This window comes from Ambystoma mexicanum, chromosome 11 (assembly GCF_040938575.1).
Source record: "Ambystoma mexicanum isolate Mex_15411 chromosome 11, UKY_AmexF1_1, whole genome shotgun sequence".
Classification (NCBI taxonomy): Eukaryota; Metazoa; Chordata; class Amphibia; order Caudata; family Ambystomatidae; genus Ambystoma; species Ambystoma mexicanum.
In genome coordinates this window covers 1,218,511,212-1,218,534,710 of record NC_090934.1, presented here as the reverse complement: position 1 = coordinate 1,218,534,710, position 23,499 = coordinate 1,218,511,212, and the positions used below count along the sequence as shown (strand labels likewise).

The window sequence follows — 23,499 nt, the reverse complement described above, 5'->3', positions numbered from 1 at the left end:
TTCTTGAGGTGGATTCCTGCAGGGTTTTCTTCCTTATATCTTATTTCCCCTAAACTGTGTTAACATTGGGAACTTTTCTCCACTCCTCATGAAGTACATGTGCTGGTGATGCATATTGTGGACTAGCCTCTTAAGTGTTTACTGTCTGGGCTATAAAAGGATGCCCGAGAGAAGTGTGGGGGAGCTCTATGCATCACACATACACCCCCTCCAGAGGTGGCATTATACAACTGCTGACTTACCCTGCTCTCCAGAATTCCCCAGTCACCCATGGTGGGGACTCCAATGGTGTCTTCACCACAGGCTGCTCCACTGCCGTCCAGTATTTTAAAGTATTTTTTTATACTGTTCGTAAGGGTTTTGGGCGATGCTATGGTTGTGGTGATGTTTGTGCGGATCTTTGCTGTGTATACGCATATTTACTTCATACATTGTTGCTAAATTCTTTACCTTGCTTTAAACCGGATACCTAAAGAATGTATTAGTACCTCTCTTTTTGAATGTTTCATTTCTCTTGTTCTTTTAGCTGGAGTACATGAACAGCTCCCCTGTGCTGCCCCACAGTCTGTCCTCAGAAATAGGAGAGTGCGTGGCCCGCAAAAGAAGGCTCAATCTGTACTACAGAGGCAAAGGTGGGTGCTGTAGACTCAGCCAAAATGTCAAATCTGTCTGCGTTCAAGATCAGCTAAATTGCGCAAGCTCAAGAAATGGTTTTCAGGAGAGCAGACCCCTTCGTATGTGGGCTAGTGTGTTTAGTTAAATGTCTTTTAAACAGTGCATGAAAAAAGAGCTTCTTAGTGATGTGCTTTGTAACTAGCACTCTTTTGGCCTCTGTGTATATCTTTTAAATTTTGATACGATGGTAATACATTCGCCGCTTCTGTTATCACTAGTGTAATGGGTGTTCCCATAAACAGCAAGATAAAGATGCACACCACTCAGAATTCATAGCTTTTATCAACCTGTATTTTGGCTCTTAAAATTGTGCTAACATCTTTTGCTGATACTGGCCCACGTATTCGCAAGGGCCGTGCTTTGTCTAGTCACTTAGACTTGACATGATTCATTGACAATTTCAGTGCTGAGACTCCTAGTCAGGGCTTTGCTCTTGTCATGTCCATATATAAGTAATTATTCTTGTTCCACACTAAAAGCAACTTCAAACACATACATTAGCATATGTTTTTACTGATGATGACGAATTGGTATGAACTGAAATACACAGTAGGTTTCTATATTTACAAGGTGTGTATTGCACAGTAATCCCCAATAGTATGGACCAGTAATTTGTGAATAAATAACCATGCACCGATTTATCTGTGAGGTGGGACCTGAATCTCCTGCTATATTTTAAATAATGTACTATCTACTGTATGATTTATGTTCATAAATGGTGACCATCCAAACAATGTACCTTTTCTTAAGCGCTTCTCGCATAATCTGAGATGAATCCGGCTTCCTAATTCAGTTGTGCTGCTGAAAGTTCCAAAGGTAGTGTGGTCTCTAGTATTAATTTCCTCAATCCTGAGACTTCAGCATTAAACTCTGCCTAGTAGTGCTTAAAAGCTAGTTTGTGCTCTCTGCTGGCTCCTAGGAATGATCAGGATTAAGGAGTTGGCCCAATTCCTTCTGTTTATGTAACATTTAGTGTTCACATTAGTGACAACTAAGGGTACAAAGGAGGGCGCTGTGCGGGCTGCTGAAAAGCACATGCACATGCAGAGCTTTCTTACCTGACCTTCCAGGGCTAAGATACAAGCTTTCATGGATCTCTCCCTGTCTTGCCTGGTTAGGCTGCAGAGTAAGTACAGACCTAGACGCATCCAAGGCTTGAATCGGGCGTTTCATCACAATTTGTATCTGAACCCCTCTATGTGCCCCAGAAACACCTCCAGACTTGGACCCAGTTCTGCTGACCAGCCAGCATGGTGGTACCTAACCTGGTCTGTCACAAAGTGTAAGTGTATGTAGAATAGCAAAGGCAACAGTATTTACATTACTATCCATCTGAAAGGATGCAGATGGGTAAAGGTGATTTCTGTGTTTGCACAGAATAGCCCTCCCCAAGTTCTACCTCCCGCTCTTCACCCCAACACACACACCTTGCAATTTTCCAAAGCAAACGCTCACGTGGTGCCAGAGAATAGCCATGTTTAAGCTTTTTACTTGTTTATGGGCTTGTGTTATGGTCACTGGCACATGTAAACAGGTGATGGGAAACCACCAAATCGCACAGATGTAGGGAAGCAGGGTGATTTTTTTTGTTGTAAAGGACAAAGGGAAGATGCTAGAATCTGAATCTGTTTCTGTGGGGTTGCGCGGTGGGATGTTACAACATGAGCTTTTCTGTACTGGTCTCTGCAAAAAATGGATCAAACATTGCACCAGCTTGCAACGTAAATCGGTCTATAAAAGACTCCAATCACAATGATGATTTAGTTATATCGCACAGTACTTGTGGCATGGAAGTGATTTCTTCGTTGAAAAAGCCACCGATCCAGAAACACAGAATGCACACTTGCTCTGAAAAAAAAAACACCTAATAAACAATCACATTACTGTTGGGTTTACATTTTTGTCCACTGGACAGCACACTCTTAAGTACCAGGCAGGGTGGAAGGAATGAACGGGGCTGAGGAAGAGCATGCAAAGAAAAATAAATTATGCAGAAAGAATGAAAGCGAGGAGAAAGAAAGGAATCAAGGTGACGGAGAAATCAATGAAATTAAAATGAAGGGGAGAAAGAATGGACGTGAAGAAGATATTTTAGAAGGGGTGAGAACAGGCCCTACTTATCATTGTAAGGCTCCAAAGAGGAATACAGTTTGTTGAAAGCAAATTTTGCGAAACGGTAGAATTCTAAACTTGACAATGTCCAGGTAGACATCACTTGGCTTTTCTCAACATAAGGCCCATCATTGAAATAGCATTTCTGTTTGACAAATGCTTGTCACGCTATAGGTTTGCAAGCAAGTAAATTAGAAGTTTGCCTCTGTGGTTGCAAATAATTTTTTTTTTACACACAAATTACAGCAATACATTGTTCTGCCTAATAGGAAACTTAATTTAGAATACTTACAAGGCAATACATCTCTGAGGTTTGAAATACATGTCAATACAGTGTTTTTGAAAACTAGGCAACTTGATTCTCTTACACTTGCGTTTTGCGGCTTATCTTGTAATTGGAGCTTCTGATGACATCATTTTATAATGGAACTATACAAAGTCATGCTGGGGTTGGTAAATCGCAATGTGATTATTGTTGGCCAGTCCAAAATATGAATGAATGATTTAGTTGGCTTAAGTGCCCCTTTGGAACTATAGGGAGGATAGCTCAGTGGCCCTTTGTCCCGAGAGGATAGCTCAGTGGCAACGTGCTCGCCTTGGAAACAAGACGACACAAAGCAACACAGGTTCGATCCCCTGGTCCACGCTTAAAAACCTCAGTGTATTAAGCGTGTTATAAATATGCAACTAAGGAAAATTTTCCTGTAACAGCGCCTCAATGACCCGGGGCTGTGTGAGCGCTTTATAAATGCAAAATAAATATAAAATCTGTGCGCTCATCCTGACATCCCACTTGAGCAAAACTGTGTAAACCTGGGCAAATCCCTTTAACACTGTATGCCCCACTTCTCTTCCCTCCCCACTTAGATCAGGTATTCGATTTAGGAATATGAGAGACTCAAAGACGTGATTATCCAATCTTGCTCACAGTGCCATTTTTGCCTATATTTTTAGTCATGTACTGAAAACAGAAAATGTAGCTGAAATCCTACTTGTGCTATTATGATTGAATAGCGACTCTTATGCATAGTTGAGGTTGAATAATAGTAGAAAAAGGAAGACCTAAAAAGTATACATGTCTGGTGTTGGGTTAAATGTATAGGAAGGGCTTTTTGTGGTATAGAAGAAAGTCATAGCTGCTGAGAAAACATCTCTTTCTGTAGCCTATTTTCTTTATTTAGGTTCAAGTTAAATGTGTGCCCCGTCGTTTGGTAATGTAGTGAACCTTGATCATCAGTAGGTACCAGAGGCTAGTGATATCTGTTCCTTTTAGATGCTGCTGTATGAGTAGCTGCCAAATACCATCTCTATTTTGGAGCAGGTTTGCTTAGCCTCTCTCATTAGCTTAATTTTGGCTATTAAAAGTTCATAGGAAAATAGGTCAGCGTTTGATCTTATGTCCTATCCCGTATACCTGTGAAAATTGACTTTGGGTCAGTAATGTATGTGACGAAAGATCAAGAAAACCGACCTGAGTCGTTAGTTTGTATACACTCTAATGGGTAGGTTAGCTTAACGTCAATAGGGCAGAGGGGAATCAATTTAGAAACAATAAAGAGTACTAATCCTTAAGGTGTCAAGCTAGGTTAGCTGGGTGTGACACTGACCTATATATGGGAATGCTGGTTTTCCCTAAAGTTCCCCTTGAATTCTCCTTCTCATTTGTAATCTCTGCCATTGTCTGATATATAGCCCTCATCAGGCTGGTGGGTATCTCTCCTTTGTTTCTGGTCTCTGTCAGGGTCTGAGAGAGCGCCGCCTGCAATCTTTTCGGTTTCTCCGTTTCTTGGCTAGGGTCCGAAATAAAGCCCTCTGCAGGTCCTAAAGAAAATGGTTTATTCTGGTTTTCATCTGCCAAAAATGCATCTAGTTTAGCAAACTGAAACCCAGAGTGGATTCTGGAATGTCTTTCAGGGAATCGGGGAAAAGATTGGCTATGGGGAAATACTAGCACATCCAGAGAGACCCCTTTGTCAGCAGGTGCGGAACCTCAAGGGATAAAGCCTGACTTATCCCAACCCCTTCCCAGCAGCAGTGCTCGTGAATGAGAACGGTTTTCTTCCTCCCCTCAGCTGTGATTTACTTCCTTCCCATCCCCAAAGGAAAAACCATTTTGCACAGGTGGGAACTTAAGGGTCCCTTTTCTGTCCCTTGTGGCAGCCTTTCAACCACAGAAGCACGAACCTCTGAGCAGGGGACAGCCAGGAGGCAAGGTCGTACCAGAGCAGCAGGCAACCACCAGTTTCTGTACAGGAAACCATTGGAAAGGGCCTTTTTTCCCCTGGATGGAATACAAAGCCAATTAACCAATTCAAATGTTTTTCCCAGGCAATGGGAGAACAGTGAGGACTTTAAAACTGAGACTAAGATCTACAGATTGTGTCTTTGGGCTGAGAGCTTGTGAGAGGAGTTTGTTGAGAAAACTGGAGAGCACCAGAGATGGGGGGGAACTCCTTCAGCCCAGAAGAGGGTTGTGCACCAGTGAGGGTGAGAAGTGCTTCTTGAACCCCAGAAGAGGGGTGAGGGCAAGGAGAACTCCTTGATACCAGAGAGACCGTAGACCCAAGAGAAGGGGGCAAGGGGGAGTGTGCTAAAAGTAGTGAGAGGGAGTGGCTTTGATGCCCAAAAGAGGGGTTGTGTAAGAGAAGATTCCCTTGAACCCAAGAACAGGGGTGTTTTCCAATGAGGGGGGTGGGGGGAAGAGAGCCCCGTAAACCCGGAAGAGGGGTGCACTACAGATGAGGTGTGCTACAGTGAAGATATATAATCCTGTTTTCAAGGACTATGTTCCCCAAAGCCCTCCATGTTACAGCCATCCTAAAACAATGTGCAAGTAATAGTCCTCATTTTACTTTTGCTTAATAATAATATTAATAATGCATTTCTTATATAGTGCTAGACAGCAATAGGTCTCAGAGTGCTGAAATAGCAGAAATGGAGACGTTATTATCCCACAGAATGGTATTTAATTTATCAACCTCGGAAGGATGCAACGCTGAGTTGAGTCTGGTGGGATTCGAACCTGCCACAGCCGGCTGTGCACAAATATAGGGGGCAAGCACTTAGCTCGCTGTGCTATCTGACTGGCTATAAAATCCTTGAACTGTATTCTGGTGTCTGTAGTTTGGTGTTTCCCTGGCCATGTGAAATCTAATTTTCCAATCAGGCCACTATTGGTTATTATCTCTTGTCTTCTGAATCCCTGTCATTGTTAATGATCTCATTTCAACCCCCGACTGGTGTTTCTTTTTCATTCCAAAGGTGGAAATTCTGCCTTATTCCTAGTTCACAGTGAATAGTTTTGACTAATGATGTGTTGCATAATGGTGACAAAAGCTTAAAAGGCTGCACCTCCATTTTGGAGTCCTGAACAAGTAATGGTTTGTTGAATGGCCTTGTGGCTAGAGCTGGAGTCTCACTGGTGTGTGTAGGCTAGCCACAGACTGTGCCCAAAGCTCGCAAGTAAGATTAGCTTCCATTTGGTGATTAAGCAAGAACCAACAAGGAGTGCTCTAGCCACCAAGTTCTGTCTTTGGTCTTGAAGGCTCTGCTACTGTAACCTCCCCTTTGTCGTCCTTGATATTTCTTTAGAGGTGTGTGGCTGTTAGTTAGACTTAAGCCAAACAATCATGTAGTACGTGAGGTTGGTGGGCATACCACTGTTGCAGCACATAGTTCAACATTGTGGCAAATTGGGGGGGCATACTTGCTTCTCTTCCATGCCAGAGTGCGATTGGTAGACTGCACAGCTTCGACAGCTGGGATTAGGCAACATAGTGACTTGGAACACAAGGGCCCTTGGGGAAGAAGGAGGGGCTCTGGGGAATTGTCTCTCTACCGCTTGCAGTTCAGGGACCTGACCCTGTGCAGAGGGAATAGAGAACCCGCTCAACCTGGGGCAGGAGGCCTGCCAGGATGTTTACCAGATCCAGTCCTGCCCCAGTGGGAGTTAGAGGACCCAGTCTTTGTCCATACTTGTGGCTGGCTTGCAAATGCCAGGTACTACTGTCAATCACCCCATACCCGTTGTGCACAATGTTGGCCAGTCTTTTCCTTGCACAGATACCCAATTTCCACACTCATTAGGGAGAGAGGTGGCAGAGAGCGATTAACTAACAAAAAGCTGCTCCAGTCACACTACCCGTTTGAAGCTCCATGCTACTGTTATGGTGTTTCTAGTTGTTTACAGGTCTAAGTATTGCTTGTGCTGAAGTCAGGGAGCGATCCAATTTTTATGTTCTTGACTTACCGTTTATGTCGTTTCCCACCTCCTTTCGATTTCTCTGTCCTCTGAATTGTTCACTTTACTATGCAAATTATAGTATCAAGACAACGAGCCCTGGTTTATAAGAGTTGGTGTATATTCTTTATTTAGGTCTGCACTCTACCCGTCCAGTTCATTCTTCACTATCTCCATGTCATATATTTGTAGAGTAAGATGAAAGTTGCTTAGGGCTGGCTCACGCTCTGTTAAGGACTCCTAGGTATCATGTTCTTGATATTGTAAATGCTGTTTCTGTCTGTAGGCTCCATTGCATTCATTCTGGTTCATGCAGATTTATCGTGTTATATTGGTAAGGTGCCAAATCATTTTAAGATTGATGTACATCCAGTAATCCAGCCTTCTGTTGATAATGAATATGCTGTTAATTGTCCTTCAGTTTTACCTTAATGGCTCCATAATTTCAGCAAACGGAAGTGAGGACAGCATGCACACCTTTTGCTCCCCCCACCCCTTCTCGATCTGAATACTGGATTGCCTGGACGTGTTGCCATTTTCTGTTTCCTAAGCCATTGGTCTGGAATGGAAAGATGTAATATTAATTGCAAAAGTTTAGAGTTTCCAGCTACATGCCATAGGTATCGGTTGAATGCTTATTTTCTATCCCAAGCGTTAGTACTCTGCTTCCTTTTCCAACATCTTTTGTCACCATGGTGTCAGTAAGGTTGGCCTGTTGTCGATAGGGTATTCAACCCCAGTTGGTTCTTGTATATCACTTCGCTAGTGCTTTCATTCAGTGTGGTAGCTTGTATTTTTACAAATCATTTGTAGTCTATATTTAGCAAAGTGGTCTGTGTTCTTCTTTGTGATCCCATAGATATAGCCTGACTGGCACGAGGTTGGGGTGCTACCTTTTGCTGTGTCTTCGTCTAATAATTTTAATAGTATAGGCATGGGCCAGGTGTTGTGTTTATAGAATTTTCTCTGTAATCAATTTTTACCTGCTGATTTTCTATTTTTGTTTTATTGCGGATATATTGGTAAATGAATTGCATCTTGTGTTATTTCTGTAAATAAAACTTGTTTAACATAGTCCAACGTTTACAGGAAGTTTAGTAATGTTAGATAATCGTCTGTGGGTAAGTCTGCATCTTGGAATTGATATAGTATTGTCTAAAGGCCTCTTCTGTATTAGTCAACATTATTCCTATATCGGGATCTATAATCTCATTTAATTTTTGTTTTGCACTTTTTTAGTTTGCAAGATTTCTCCATCCTCAATTCTCATTTGTGCTCTCTTGAATGCCCTTAACTTGCTGGCCCCTTCTTTTGTTCCTTACAGGAGCTTTCTAGATATGGTCGCTTCTAGTGTTTTTTTCCTGGCAGTCATTTGATGCATTTGTTTTGCTGGTGTAATACTGTTTACTTGGGTACGCCTTTTCTTTCTGCAGTCGATGTCTTTGGGGTAAAATAATGTCCAATCTTGAAAACCTGCCAACTCTTGCTGACATCTCGCTAGGGTCATCCTCCTCACTTTGAGCAATAATCCTCTTTGGCATCTCAATGCCATTAATCCCCGCCCTTTGTACACTCTCAGCATGCGCTCCCCACACCTGGAGCTTCCCGTCCCATGGAAACACTCCTGCTCTTGGCAAAGAGGCTGTTTTGGAAGAATTGCAAGAGGTTCTCCACTGAAAGGGTGGTGAGTGCATTGAAATGTTTTCCCAGCTGGGGTGCTTGAGAAGGGTATAGTATAGGGCATGGCATACAACGTGCGGATCAAACGGGGAGATGATATGGCAGGGGTTATCGGCTGTAAATATTTACTTCTCTGAACCCACTAGCAGCTGGCTCAGCTGACAATCCGAAAATAAAATCGTTCACTATACAGAAAGATCGTAATGAATCACCATCCGAAAATGCTGATGGGTTCCATTTCTGTTAACTTGCATTTTTTATGGCCCTGCTTCTCCAATTATTTTCTTTTATTGAACCTCAGTTTGGGTCATTGATGTGCCCCGGCTGTGGGTGCACCTTTCTTATTTTATTCATGCTGCTTCATTTCCATGTTCTAGCTTTTCTTTGATGTGCCTGCCTTTCACAGTTTCTCGCCATTACTACCGATGCCTTTCATTCCTTATCTGCACTGAATAGCATTAACTTCCTGCCTTTGTATCTTATGCTATTGAAATCTTATTTCCATGGAGCTAAACCACCAGTTTGGGTCGTTCTTGCTTGTGTGCATGTGAAAAGGATCAGACCTTTTAAGTGGTATTGTACTGCAGTGCCACCTTTTTATTAAAGAATTTGCGTAACCTTTTTATTTTGATATATATGCATGGTGAGTATCCAGCATTGCTAGATAGTGCAGCAGCCACCTCTCGCTTCCCACTTTAGTGGGGCTGATTCTACACCATTTCCAAAGAAGATTGAAAGGAACATTATCCCACATCTACTTTGCTGGTAAGATGCCCCTGTTAGTTGATCTGCAGTGATGTAGAACAATTGCTGGTCAACCTTCAAAGATTGGTACAATTGATGTCTAATAGTAACGGGCAAGAACAGTAAGACTCGTAATGTGCAATTTTACAAAACTGCTTGTAAGCACCACAGAAGGAACGTTAATATAATGCAATTGTTGCTCTCTTCATGGAGTTTTTTCGCTCCAGCACTCTTGAGCTGGTCCACGCTTAACAAATTCCCACTCTGAAAGGAAAAGTGATGCAGTGCCCGCTCTTTGATAAATCAACTGAAATGATCTTGCGGATCTATTAGGTGACTACCATTTTAGATTGAAGTGGTGAGAGATTCACATTACCAAAAAACACAATCACGTGTCAACCACAATGGCACAAGGGCTTACGGGTGATTGATTAAGATCCATATTGGTGCTTGAACTAACTCATGTTGTGTTTCACACATTTTTGTAATATATATTTGTTAAGACGGATTTCTGAACTCTGTCCTGGAGGGGCAGAGGTTCAGAAGGCCAGCCTAGTTTCTTGGAACAGGGTAACCTCTGGACAAGCCAGACCAATCAGGGTAGCGATTGCGGCGGTCACGACTAGGTCTCAATAGTGGTGAGGGTGACACCTACAAATTACTCCAAGCAGGTGTTGTATTAAAAATATAGACACATTTATTACAAGGCCTTTGTAACATTGACCGTAGCGAGAAATCACAATAAAACTCAAGTAAACCTACACATACAAATCTAATACAAAATATATACAAATATCAACGAGTCTAATGAGTTAGACGCATGAAATGTGTAGACCACCTAGATGGGGAGGAAAACGGGCAGTGCGAATAATAATTAGACCCAGTCCGCCTTCAGAGGCACTTAACTAAAGCGAAGTCCAAGCCCTACGAAGAGTGGCGCCTTGTGCTCAAAAGTACCTGCACACGCTGGTGCCAACGGGCAAAAGGGGAGTCTCTTCGAGGGAATCGGGCAGTTTAGTTCGGTGAACAAATGAAGATGAACGGAGCTCCGCGACTCAAGCGCAGCCTCCACTGTGGGCAGAAGCAGAGCGCGAGTACGGAAAGGCGTGCTGTTACACAGCGGGGAAAATCTATGGGCTCCTGCAGGAGGGCGACCAGTTCCTAGCGATGCTACTCACCGGTCCCCGATGCAAGCAGACCCAGGCTTCTCCGCACAGTTTCAGTGCTGGCAGGTTCAGATACGAGCAGGGGACGTCTCGGCGTCGTGTAGATTCCGCAGCAGCAGAAGTTGAGTTGAGGACGTCCCAAACGCAGTGAACCCGCACAGTTTGTTACCACAGCAGGGCAACGGAGCGGCCGTGTGAATTTCAGTCAAATGTACACTACTCACTTCAGACCTAAGAATGCCAAGTGTACGAATCGTGTGAGAGTGACAAGGACTCGTAATACAACACAACCTGACGGCGGTTACAGAGCAAGACTCCTGGGTAAGCTGGTCAGTCTGCTGGATGGCCCAGAGACACTTCCGAAGGCTTACGTGCAGGAGATGGTGAAGATGCCGAGAATAGTTGTTCACACTATTCCAAGGGTCGAAGTACCAGTACAGGCCTTCTCGTTCGATCAGAGGTAGAAAGGGTTTCAACAAGCGACAGCTGTGCAGAGGAGCAGTCCTTCAGCGGGTCACCAGCGATTCCTCGGTTCAGCCTCGTAGTTGCAGGACACTTGGCTCCTGTATTCCTTTGTTCGTGAGAACTCAGGAGATCGACATGGTAGTGGTGTTTCCAGCCCCCTCTTATCCACGGTTCCCTTCACGCCAAAACGGAGGGGACCCAATGGGAGATCTGCTCACAAAACACTCACACCATACGTGGACCTATCGCGGACCATGTAGGTCCCAGGCATTCACACCACCCTAGACTCTCTGGCACCCAGGATGTGTATTGGGACCAGACATCCCAGCCCACATCCTGGAGGCACACACAAGGCCTGTAGAAGCCCGCGAAAGCATCTGTGTTGCGCGGGAAAGTACATGCCAAAATACGGAAGGCCCCGGGTCAGCTCGACCTGGGGAAGGTGAAGGGGGCAAGACGGTCAGCGGACAGGACAATGAGCCTCGTGGTCTGGCCATTTTGGGAGCCAGGCCACCTTTTTGGGCTAAGCGCGAGAAACGCGCTTAAACGCCAAAAGGAGCTCAAAAACACAAGAAACGATCGCTGCCACCAATCCCGTCCGTGATTCAATTGCACCGTTCATTTACAATCCAAAGAGAGTATCTAGGGCCTGTAGAAGACTAGAGACCCAAGAGAGCAGTAACTTAGCTTACAGTGCCCTCTTGTTCCATGTTGCGCGAAAGCTGCAACATGATAAACTACGGAAAGCAACGTTTCCCGGTACTGACTGTCTTAAGGGCATGTCAGTTTCCCCGTAAGAATGGAGCGAAAGCCCAGAGGAGTGCGGCAGAAGGCTGCACTTCTCTGGCAAAGTCTAGATCTTGGTGAAAACAACAGCAAAAAGTTTAGGGGTTGCCACATGGAAGGAAAATTACCCACAATTAAGAAATCTTTCCTAACAATATTTTTCAGGCATTTAGTTCAAATTGAATATTTCATTTGGATCCTTGTAGCATGACCACTTTCTGGTTGGTAAACCCATGAAAAAGCAACAAATAAATGTTGCACAAATGTTCTCCCACTTTTAAATGTTATTTTAATTAAAACTAATGTAATTACACACTCAATGGTTACAAATAAAATAGGCTTCCTGAGAGTATCATCCGAGAGAGTAGGGTCTGACTTTCACTGGTCGCATTTATAATTGGTGACTGAATAAGGATTGTATGGTCATGACGGCTGAATCCCATCCTATGGCTGATGGAGACCATCCTTCCATCCGAATGGGATGGGGGTTCCCAAGACTGAAGACCAAACTGGCCTCCTGTATGCAGAGTGGTTCATCTTTCTAGAATTCTATATATCAATTTATCGTGATTTCTATGTGCCAGTAATATTTTTGGTTTAATGATTTGGGTTGCATACTTTTGGGTTGCATTCATATTGACTTCATAGTGTTTTTTTATTTATGTTGTCATTAGTTTTGTTTTAATAATTTTGAAGTGCATTCATTTCGTCCTGAAACAGATCAGTTTTCCATTTTAAGAGGGACTGCAAACGCTGCTATCCGACAGCCCCACACTAGCCCACACACTCCTTAAAGTATTTTAAAATCCTGGGAAGCCACTGTTGCTCCACTTTTTTTTTTTTTTTTTAACCACCATGACTCTACAGTCATCTTTCTTTAAAATAAATATATAAATAAATACATGTTGTAAAAAACTGAAATCTGGGTATCCTAGAGATCACATCTTATTACTAAAAGAAGTTTCCGAAATTTCTGAGTGTTTGTTTGCTTTTTCAAAGGTCTGGTAAATGTCATGAATGGGGCAACTATTAAACCTGCCACTCAGAAACTGCCAGAAATACACAGCGTTTCATATTAGACATATAGATCAGATCTGATGTTAGAAGTTCATTCTTTTTTTGTTTTGCATCATTATCCCAAACGGGGTTAAACCGTGGTTATTCGAAACACTTATTCATTTGAAATTATTAAAAAGACTTAACAATTGTCTGAAATAAAAATAAGTGCAATTAATAAAATCATTGTCTTTTTCTATTTTTGGGTAGATTCAATACTTTTGGGTTGTTTTAGCTGCTTACCTACTTTACAAAATGTCTGCCTCATTGTACAACTGATTACTATTGTTACCCAGAGGTTTCACCCAAAAATAATGTTGACACCTGCTCATTTCATTTTTAAAGGGTCTGTGAATAGTCGCTGTCTTCAGGTGAGCAATATTTTGTATGGATAGGGAATCAGGGTATTGGGTTCTGGGGCAACATTTAAGCATTGGGGCCAAGGAAACATTAGAAGATCTTCACTCCAGAATAACCTTTCCAACAGTGCAAGTCTTTCTTTCAATTATACTCATCCAGAGTATCCGTGTACAGCAAGCAGTCTGCATTCAGAGGCATCTGAATTTTAATTAACGGGACCTATGTTAATAAACATAAGGCTCGTTATCTTTTAAAGTGAGCATTCTCTCTCTCTTTAAGGCTGTCAAAGTAATGTATTCGGAACTAATCCTAGTTTGGAGTTTTTAGATGTTCTGAAATGTGCTCTCTATATTTTCAGTCTTGGTCATACCACTCTCCAAACTAGTCGCCCTGAATTCGGCTCACCATGTCTGATCATAGTGTTTTCTCTTTGGCTCAGTGAAATGTCACATTCGCACTGTGCCAACTTATCAACTCCTTGTTTCATCTCGGGCTCAATTCCAATGTTTGTATGTAATATGTTACTGACTTTAAGCAGAAACTTCTGGTTTAAATGCCCAATCCACCATTTAATATTTTGTATTTCTTGCCTGCTTTATCGTTGTGTAATGATCCCATCATTGTTTCCTTCTCATCTTCTTACCTTTACCTCCTCTCATCCTTTGTTTTCATTTTTTCCTCTGTATACACCTACATCCCTCTTTGCATATCTGGTCATCTTAATGGTGTCCCATCTATCCACTAATTTCCTCTCAAGGCTCCCATCTTACTTTTATTTCTCATTCCCTTTCCTTTGTGCTTCCCTCCTTTCCTTGACAAGCGGAAATGCCAGAACAATTTCTAAATCTCAAAACTGCAAAGACCTTAGTTTGATATAATTTCTAGAATCTGTCTTATTTGCTCCTAGCCACGCGTTTCAGTTCAGTTTTCAAGTCCACTTTATGAGGACCTGTAAGCAACATTTTTACAGAATTATTTTAATTATATTATTTTTCTTCCTTTCATCGCAATTCAGTGGAAAAGCAAGGTGATGGATTTATATGAGCATTGTGGAAAAGTACACTGTCCAAGAATCCTTGACTGGGGTGGGTATAGCCATATCCTTGCATTGCTATTAGCCTGGCTGGAGTAGATTATAACCATTTGTGTGGGTTCAGATGTCCTACAAAGCACCCATCCATCCTCTAATAACACATTGGGAGTAATTAAGATGTGTTGTTCTGAAGGTGTTCTGCGAACTGTTTCTCATTAGCATTTTTCATCTTTGTCCATAGGCTCAGGACGTCGTTGATGGCTGTTTTGATATTAACTGTGTTAATGCTGAAGGAATGCTGGATTTCATTGTGCATGTCGATCATAAGAGTGATCAACATCATGCTTTATGGCACTCAGACATTTAACCTCCTTGTTGACCCTGATCCTCGAGAGAAGGCTTAATCTTTGTGCAACAATTCACTGAGTGACCCATGATATGTAGTAATGATGCAGATGATTATCTAGATAGCTCTTTGTTCTGGATGATGGTTACGGTGCATTTGAAAGTTCCTTACCATATTTTCAACCAACCAGTCACGGATATAGATGTCTCTTTAGTGGACATTATTCAGAAGGCTGCATTGGAAGTTACTACTCCTCGTCAGCAATCCCCCTTGTCAGTGGGTTATTTTCTTATTATTTATTTACGTATTATTTGTTTACTTTTATTACACCGTGCAGGATGCTTCGCTTGAAAGAGGGACATACCTTGGGATTCTGACTCAAGAATTAACAATATTTGTTGTCCCTACTAAGCTACAATGAAACCTTTCAGCCCCTCAAGAGAAAAAAGTAAATGCCCATAAAAAAGCTCTACCTTACCTACACTTATGGTAACCGATGAAAGGAAGTCCTATTTTCCACAGTCAAGTGTGGGATTCGTTCTGGTGCATACACTCCTGACGAGGACGTAAATGCAGAATAAATTGGATTATGGCCTTTGAGTGTAGCCTGGTACAAAATACCCCGTACCCCCATGTATACCAATCTTCATGTGGCCCCAGATCAGTACACTTTTTTTCAGCTCAAACAAGAGCAAACGATACTTCCTTTTAACTGTGTGCAGTGGACAAGGTACCTACATCCGGAATGCACTCTCACCTTTTCAGTCAAGTTAAAAACTCCAAGTTAATCCTAACCATGGTATTACTCTGGAAAGCTTCCTTGTCGCTGTTTTCTAATACGTCTATGCCGCTGAAAATATTAGGACTCCCCGAGTTCCTACCTCTGCAATGGAGGCCAGGGATATGTAGAGAAGAAAGGCCCATACTCCCAGGAGACTTATCCAAGGAAATCTGCATTGTTTTCCATTAAGACTGTATCAACCTCTATGGTCGCACCAAAATGGGGGAGGTGGGTTTTGTGGCACCAGGACCTAGAGTCCAGAGGATTCCACGATACATTTCACTTCCAGCAAGAAAACTCAATTCTTCCATGGCATACGACATGGAGACCCCTGAAACTCCAAGCTGCGAGTTTCCTGGGTCGCTATGGTGACAGAATGCCTCCACAGAAAGCGGGAAAGATGCACAGCACAGGCACAGGTCAGGCAACACTTGCACGTTCTCAAAAAACTGCATAATTTACTAAGAGGCGTTCCCACAACTGGAATTATAAATTCTCTCCAGGGACCGCTCCTGTGTGTAACGGGGGAACTTTATCTGATTTGGTTTCGTCTTGGATGTGGTGGTACAGGTCGGCCTTCCAGAGCTTGCAGTTAAACCCTTCCAATAGACAGATGGAGAGGTTTGTTGACGGGACATCTTATTAGCATTATTGCTGTTCCATTCATCTCTTGTGTCCAGGTGGTACCTCTGTTCTTCAGGGGGTAACCTATCTGGTTAGGGTTGTGCCTCCTCTGTCCCAGTTCCTGGCATAGATGCTCATCCTGGAGCAGTCTTTGTGGTGTCTTCTGGTTCATGAGTGAGGTATGCTTGCTGCCCAACCGTCATTTCAAAGCAGAAGGGGGGGCTAGGGCAACAAAATACATCCGTTTTGTTCCAGCCACATGTAGCCGCATTGCAACCTAATGCTAAGCTATATCCCCTCTGCGTGAGATACAAGCCACCCCAGACACCAGGCAGAAAGGGTTCTTACCTAGCAGTTTGGGCAGGGCGGCCGGTTTCTTGATAGAACCAACTTGGAATAGCCACATGGTTCTCTGCCTTCTACAATGGTACAGCAGATTGAAAAATGATGAAAAGCAAGGCTGCCGAGAGAAACTGGCAGTGGTGATGAGTTATTAACATTTTTCCATCCATCGATCTTCAGTGATGGAAGACATTTTAAACTCTTTCTTAGGGTACAGTGGCTGTTAAAGAAGCATCTTGTCTCAAAGCCCCAATGTTCCTGATGCCCTGATTTGCTTTCTGTATCTTCTCCACTTGTCCATGGTTACTTGCGTTAAGCTACAGCACATCCTCGATCATCTACCAAGGGTGTTGTAACCGCCCCAGTTGGCTCCTCCAATACTCCTGCGTAAATTTACTGGAAGAATTTGTGCATGTTTTCTCAGACTACATTAGATGTTCTCCGACAATAAATCTCACCTCAGAGTGCCATGTATGTGGTGCCTTGAGAAAGGCTTTCACCCACTATCCTGTCCAGGGAACACTATTGAGCCTCTTATACACCTGTCAAGTATCGTTCCTATTAATAGTCTTTGGAAATTCACCTGTCATTAGTTGTGGTAGTGTTTGAAAGAATGGGTACTCCCTCTTTTTTGATATCGGGGGTCAACTCTATCGAATGGGAGACTATATGACAAAACCAACGGTGATAGGTCAACTACCCATTCCTTTAGTCCCTGAGGAACACAAGACTAAGTCCAAGCTAATCTAGTTTAATTTAATATTAGTCATACCACAACTACTTAGCTTTGAAATAACAAATTCATTTATTTGAATGCATATTATGCAAGACTTAAAAAAGGGCTCAAAAGAAGTCCTATACACAAACAAGCTAAAACAACCAAATCTGTGCTATCCACTTACAATCTAAGTGGCATGATAACACCATACCTTTCATCATGAATAGGAACAAATACAAATAAACCAGAAATAATTCGTAAAAGCGGGAAAAGCAGTATAAACTACTGTTGACAAAATTTCGCTTTTTTTTTAAACAATTCAGGGATCAATTACCTTGGTTCCAACTGCATTCATGCATGCAGCAGAGGTCTAAATAAGCAGTTGTTGATTTGTTCATTTACTATAACTTTTTTGCAACCACTCTGTATTATTCTACCATGCCGATATAGGGTATCAGGTTGTGCATTCAACGACATATGTTTCGGCCCTACTAACTCATACGGTTCATTCTCAGTGCTGTTGGTTTTGTTGTTGATGGCCGTCTTCAGGACAGAACAGCAAGTATTTTCACAAAGGTAGTTCATACTTTCCCAGGGGCTTCTATTGCAATCTGTATGTGCCTCAGATTTCTTCGGGACGTATTAGGTGGGTCTTAGTAAGATGGTTCTAAACAACATCTGGCTCCTTAACGGATGCTTGATACACAGGGTGTGTTCATTCACCATACCTTAAGTATCTGTTGTGTGGCAGTCGTTTTCGTACTGTCTCCACAACGTAACACTGATGGACTGGCTCACTTTAATCAGTGTGTTGTTAATTCCGTCTTTTAATATGCAAATACACCAGTTTAAGAATGCTGTGTTGCCTGTAATGCGTCTAAGCTGCGCTGCCAGTTGGGTATACAGAAAGTCTCCCTTTTCACGTTGCATTTGTGATGAAGATTACTGGAATACAAGGCAACTCTACTGTAACACCTTTATTGGTACCCTCTATGGGTAGGGAGGCTCAACTCTTACAGGCTTTCAACTAAACTCAAAAGAAGCATCTATTCTTAAAATGCCAGAATGCATAACTCCACGAGTGGTAGGACTGAGAGCCTCTGCTATGATTCCCAGTCTCGGGTGCCATTTCCTAAAGAGCATAACTGTGATTAAGGGTGCCCGAGTGGGTTAAGTCAATCAAATTCACGGTCATAACTAGGAATGTTCCTCTTCCATTACCTAATTGTAAGGGTGCAGAAGTAAGGCTTGGATAGAAGGGTGACCTAGTTTTGGTTATACACTTTTTTTTAACCAGAACAAAGCTTTGGAAGACCAACCTCGCTGTCCCTAAAGCTAATAAGGGTTTCACTGCCTCAAATGACAGGATGTGAAATAAATGGTCAGTCACTGTCCTGTCCAAAAACCCTGCTTCTGACCCTTAGACTAATAACTTAAATCAAATGTGCAAGGAAGCCAAATTCAAAACTGAAGTGATGACAGTTCTTGCCAACAGAATTTTTCTCAATATTTCGGGTTGTTCAAAAAAAGTGTTCTAGAATCTTATATTCCAGTGACCAGGGATTAGCTCCTTCCCCTGAACTTTTGCAGCCTTTTCAAAGGATGTACAACAAATATTTCCAGCTTTCCAGTGAACACCTCTTCTTTGTTCACAGAGGGGGTTTATGTCTGGTTCACTCTCCTGCTAAACATACCACAGGAAATTATAATGGATAGTCTCTGATAAGCACTTCTCCTTGGGTCTCAGACCCTGTGCTTTCTTGAATGAGCTTCACCTTATTCTTAGACCTTCATATGGGTGCGAGTCCCAGACTTGCAATGATGCAGTACCATAGCTTGATTTACTCTCCAGCCAAGCATAGGCTTCTTTCTGGACTGTCTGTTTCTCTCACGGTCCTAGATCCTCTTATTCTCTGGCTCTCATATGAGTGCGAGTCCCAGACTCGTGAAAAAGAGGTCTGCATGCTTGGTTTACTCTCCTGCCAAGTATATATTTGTTTCTTTCTTTGTCTGTTACTCTCAGGGTCCAAGACCCTCTTACCTTGTACTCGCTCAGTAATTGTTCCCGAAACCTCCCGGAACTCTAGCACCTCTTGGTCTGGCCATGTACCTGTTTGTGTGGTTTGCGTCTTCTGAGCAGTGGTGCTGTGCTGCGAGGCTGGGTTGGTGTTCGGGCGCTCTTCTCGGGTCAGTGGCAGCTCTGCCAGTTATTGCTTCCTTCTCGTGCTGTGGTTTGTCTCCAGCCCCGTTCGGATATCGCTTCTTGTCCGCTTTTGCTCCGCCGGTCACTGCTTCTTTCTCCAGTTGCGGATCTGGACTTCTGCAGCTTCCCATACCTTGGGACACCGGGAGGGTTTCTTGGACAGCGGTCGGCATAGTCCCTTTGTCTTGGATTACCACTGTGCTTCCATTCGCCTCTGTGCACGGTGGCTCATGGTGCATTTTCCGGGTTTTCTCCTCGGAGGATGGCTCTCTCCATGTTCCCTCAGTTATTTTGTATAGCCTTTTGGCCAATCAAGTGCAACGAGAGACTAGACTGTTCACTCTAGTTCTCTGGAGTGATCTTCATACTCCTGGTCATCTTCTTCACAGTAGTTGCACTGGAACTATATGGAAAGTATGTTCCCTGGTGCTTCAGTCAGGTCGAACTATTAGATTGGCTGAGTATATTAGTGCTGGTTGGATAGAGGTAAGGAGAGTTTGGCTTTGGGAAAGAGAGGGTGCACTGAAGCAGAGGTATACCGCGTTCTCGGGGAATGGTCTTCCCTAATCCTATAAAGGGCTTCCTCTCCCATGTGGTGATTCCCCCAAACCCCCTGTGCACCACCCCCAGGGGGACTATTGTATTGTGGACACACCGCCCTGGCCCCATGGGAAAGGTCGACCCCTGGTGGAGAAGGGACAACGTCCACAGATGTATCGCATGCCTTTCGCCTTATGCTGCTGGTTTCTTCATCTCCCAGTGGAAAACGTGAAAGAAAGTACACATTACCCTGCTCTTTACCTTTCCGGTGTTCTGTGAGGCAACAATAAGGTTCAAGAAACTAGCGCCTAATTCTGGGATTGGTATCTTTTCGGAGAAGCATCCATGTAAGGGGTGAGTGGTCAGTAACTAATCAGAACTTCTGACCGGCAAGATAGTACTTCAAGTACCCCACAGCCCACCTTATGGCTAGAGCCTCCAGTTCAATTGTAGCCTAATGTGTTTCTCGCAGGAAGAGATTCCTACTGATGTATAATACAGGATGCTCAATTCCATTATACTCGGGACAAAACTGCTTCTAGGCCAACCTTTGAAGCGTCTGTCTGAACTACATTCTTTAGCAAATTTGGGTACCTTCAAAACAGGCGCACTACCAAGAACATGTTTTAAAGCAGGCCTGATTGTTTTTATCCCATTTAAGCTTTTGGGGCTCAGCATTTCTTAACTTGTCGGTAAGTCTGGAGGTGATGGAGGAATAATTCAGTATAAAACGCCTATAATAACCTACAAGGCCAAGAAAGGCTCTTAAGTCTAATTTAGTTTTTGTTGCCAGGGTTTCTTGTACCGCTCTGAATTCTTCGGTTTGCGGTTTCACCAGCATGTTTCTAACAACAACAAAAAAATAACGTCAGACTGAGCGAGATGTAATTTTTTGGGATTAGTGGTAAGACCTACTTTCCTCAGGGCCCTGGTAACTTCATAAAGGTGAAATAAGTGTTCCTCCCAAGTTTTACTGTGAATGACCATGTCTTCCAAGTAAGCCCCGCAAAAACTGGAAAATGAGTGGAGGGTCCTCATCCATTAGTCTTTGAAAGGTTGCGGGTGCTCTGTGGAGACCAACCAGTAAAACTTTAAATTGAAACAGCCCTACAGGAGTGGAAAATGCTGTCTTCTCGTAGTCTTTTTGGTTCTCTGGTACCTGCCAATATCCCTTGGTTATATCAATCATGGAGAGAAAACAGTCCGATCCCAGTCGATCAATGAGGTCATCTATCCAAGGCAAAGGATAATTGTCGAACTTGGATATTGCATTCGGCTTTCAAAAGTCGATACAAAACCTCCATGATTGATCTGATTTAGTTATCAGAACTATTGGCGAGGACCAGGGATCTTTGATGGGTCTAGGTTGTCGGAAGCCAGAATCTTTTCCACTTTCTGGTGGACTATTTCTCTGCGAGCACCAAGAATTCTAAGAAGGTTTTCAGGAGTTGTACGGACGTAGTGGTAAAATCCCATTATGCTTGAAGGTTTGCTGTTAAAGACATCCGGAAACTGTTGTAAAAGAGTTTGGGTGACTTGTCTTCTTTCGGGTGATAATCAGCAGGAAATAAATTGACCCCATCGATCTCGTCAGTTAGGAGACTGGCTATCAGTAGAAACGTGGTTGATCTTGTCTCCACTCTTTTAAAAGGTTGATAAGATACATTTGAGGATTAGCCCTTCTACCTGGTTGTGTGACACGATAATTGCAGGGGCCAGTGTGTCAATAAACTCCTAGGGACTGTGCCAATGGGATAACATCTTGTGCTTTGAGGCGGGTAGGAGCACTAACACCTTCCGACCAATAGAAAAGGAACGTGCAACTGCCTTTCGGTCATAGTTGGCTTTATGGTGTTCTTGGGATTTGCTAAGATGTGAATGTACTATAGATCGAACTACAACCATATATTCCTTTAGATGTTGGGCGGTCTCAGATAGGGGTAATATGGCTTCTTCACAAGTTTCTCTTGATATGATAGGTTATTCATTACGTGCTTAATACCCAGAGGTTTCTAAGCGCAGACTCGGGGATCGAACCTGTGGTGGGGATCGAACCGGTGATGCTCAGTGTCGTCTTACTTCCAAGGCGAGCATGTTGCCCCTGAGCTATCTTCCCGAGACAAAACATTGCTGGGTTCACGACCATAGAGGAGTTCAAACAGTGAGAGGCCTGTGGAGTTTTTCGAACCGCAAATGGGTCCCATGGTATCATCATGTCCCAATTCCTTCCATCGGCTTCTACCAATTGTTTAGGACAGTCTTTAATGTTTCATTAAACAGTTCAACTAACCCGTCACTTTGTGGATGATACACGGAAGTTCTGAGGGTTTTGATCTGTACAACTTGTTTTACTTCGCCCATGACCCGACCCATGAAAGTGGTTCCCTGATAGGTCAGGATTTCTTTAGGGAAACTTACCTGGGACATGAAAGCAATTAAGATGTTTGAGAATCTGTTGGATAGTGTTAGGTTTCATTGCAAAGACCTCTGGGCATTGTGAGGGGTCAGCAATGAGAGGCAGACGCAAAGAGGTATAATTCTCAGCAGTAGCAATTTTATTTACAAACTCCCTATTTTAACAAGTGACCTTTCCTATGAAACTAAAACTAAAGTATTATGATCTTGTGTCCAAACTCCACCTGACCCTCACACTAATGCATACAAACAAAATGCGCAAGGTAAGTTCAACTCAACCAAAAAGTGTACTAACTCAAACATATAATTTAAACAAAAACACTTCTTGTAGCCAAGGGTTAGCTACCTTCCACTGGATTATTTCAAGAATACTATACACAGTGTTTTGGGTCAAAACCAGTCTCTTAAAGGCATTACAAATGTCTCTTTAACCTAATACTCTCCTCAAGATGACAAAACAAATGTACCTTCCATGAGAATGATTTGGAAAAGAGGAAGTCTCTTGTTGTCTTTCGGAATGGCAAAACAAAGTATTTTTTTCCACAGTGTTGGTTTAAATAAGGTAAAGGAAAGTATTTACTACTTTTCAGGATGGCAAAACAAATATCTTTTCCAGAACAGAGATGCAAGTATGACAAAATGCAAGTCTTTTCAAATGTTCTGGTTGACAAAATGTTCGAAGGAAAGAAGAACTTAATGTGACCAAGTCTCTTTTCAAAATACCAATTCAAAGTGAGTTTCCCTGTACACTCTCCTGCCAGGAAACTCATCAGCTGCAAACTCTTGATATCCTGGTTTATTCTCCTGCTAGGAATATCTCCCTTTTGGCTGATTTATATCACCTGGTGTACTCTCCTGCCAGGTACCCTTGTTCAAAAAGCTTTCACTACCTGATATCCTTGTCAGGTTTCTCTGCACATTCACTTTCTCCTTAAGTATCACACAACTGTGCTTCTTCACTAGTATGCTTTTGTTGAATTCAACTGTTACTTGTACCAATTTCCCCCAAACTGACATCCAATAATATCTTGGGGGCTTGTTAAGCTTTTTCTTTCAACAATCTCTCTTGACTCTTGGCAATGCTGGTCCCAGGTGTCCCCCAACTGACCTCCCATGTCAGGAGAATTGCGCCACATTTGCATTTTCCATTTAGTTCTATTTGGTTGGTTTCAAAAGTACTTTTATTTTAGCTTGGCAAACAGTCATAACAGTG

At 42.8% G+C, this 23,499-nt stretch overlaps 1 protein-coding gene across 3 annotated transcripts in view; it reads left to right on the top strand.

The window, feature by feature from the left end:
- The window catches only part of HMG20A (high mobility group 20A), a 339,050-nt gene that overhangs the window by 44,342 nt on the left and 271,209 nt on the right, over positions 1-23,499 (top strand). For all 3 annotated transcript variants that reach the window (XM_069624573.1, XM_069624572.1, XM_069624571.1), the window contains exon 2: positions 527-632. The gene's annotated coding sequence lies outside the window, so the exon portion shown is untranslated. The remainder of the gene's footprint in view (positions 1-526; positions 633-23,499) is intronic.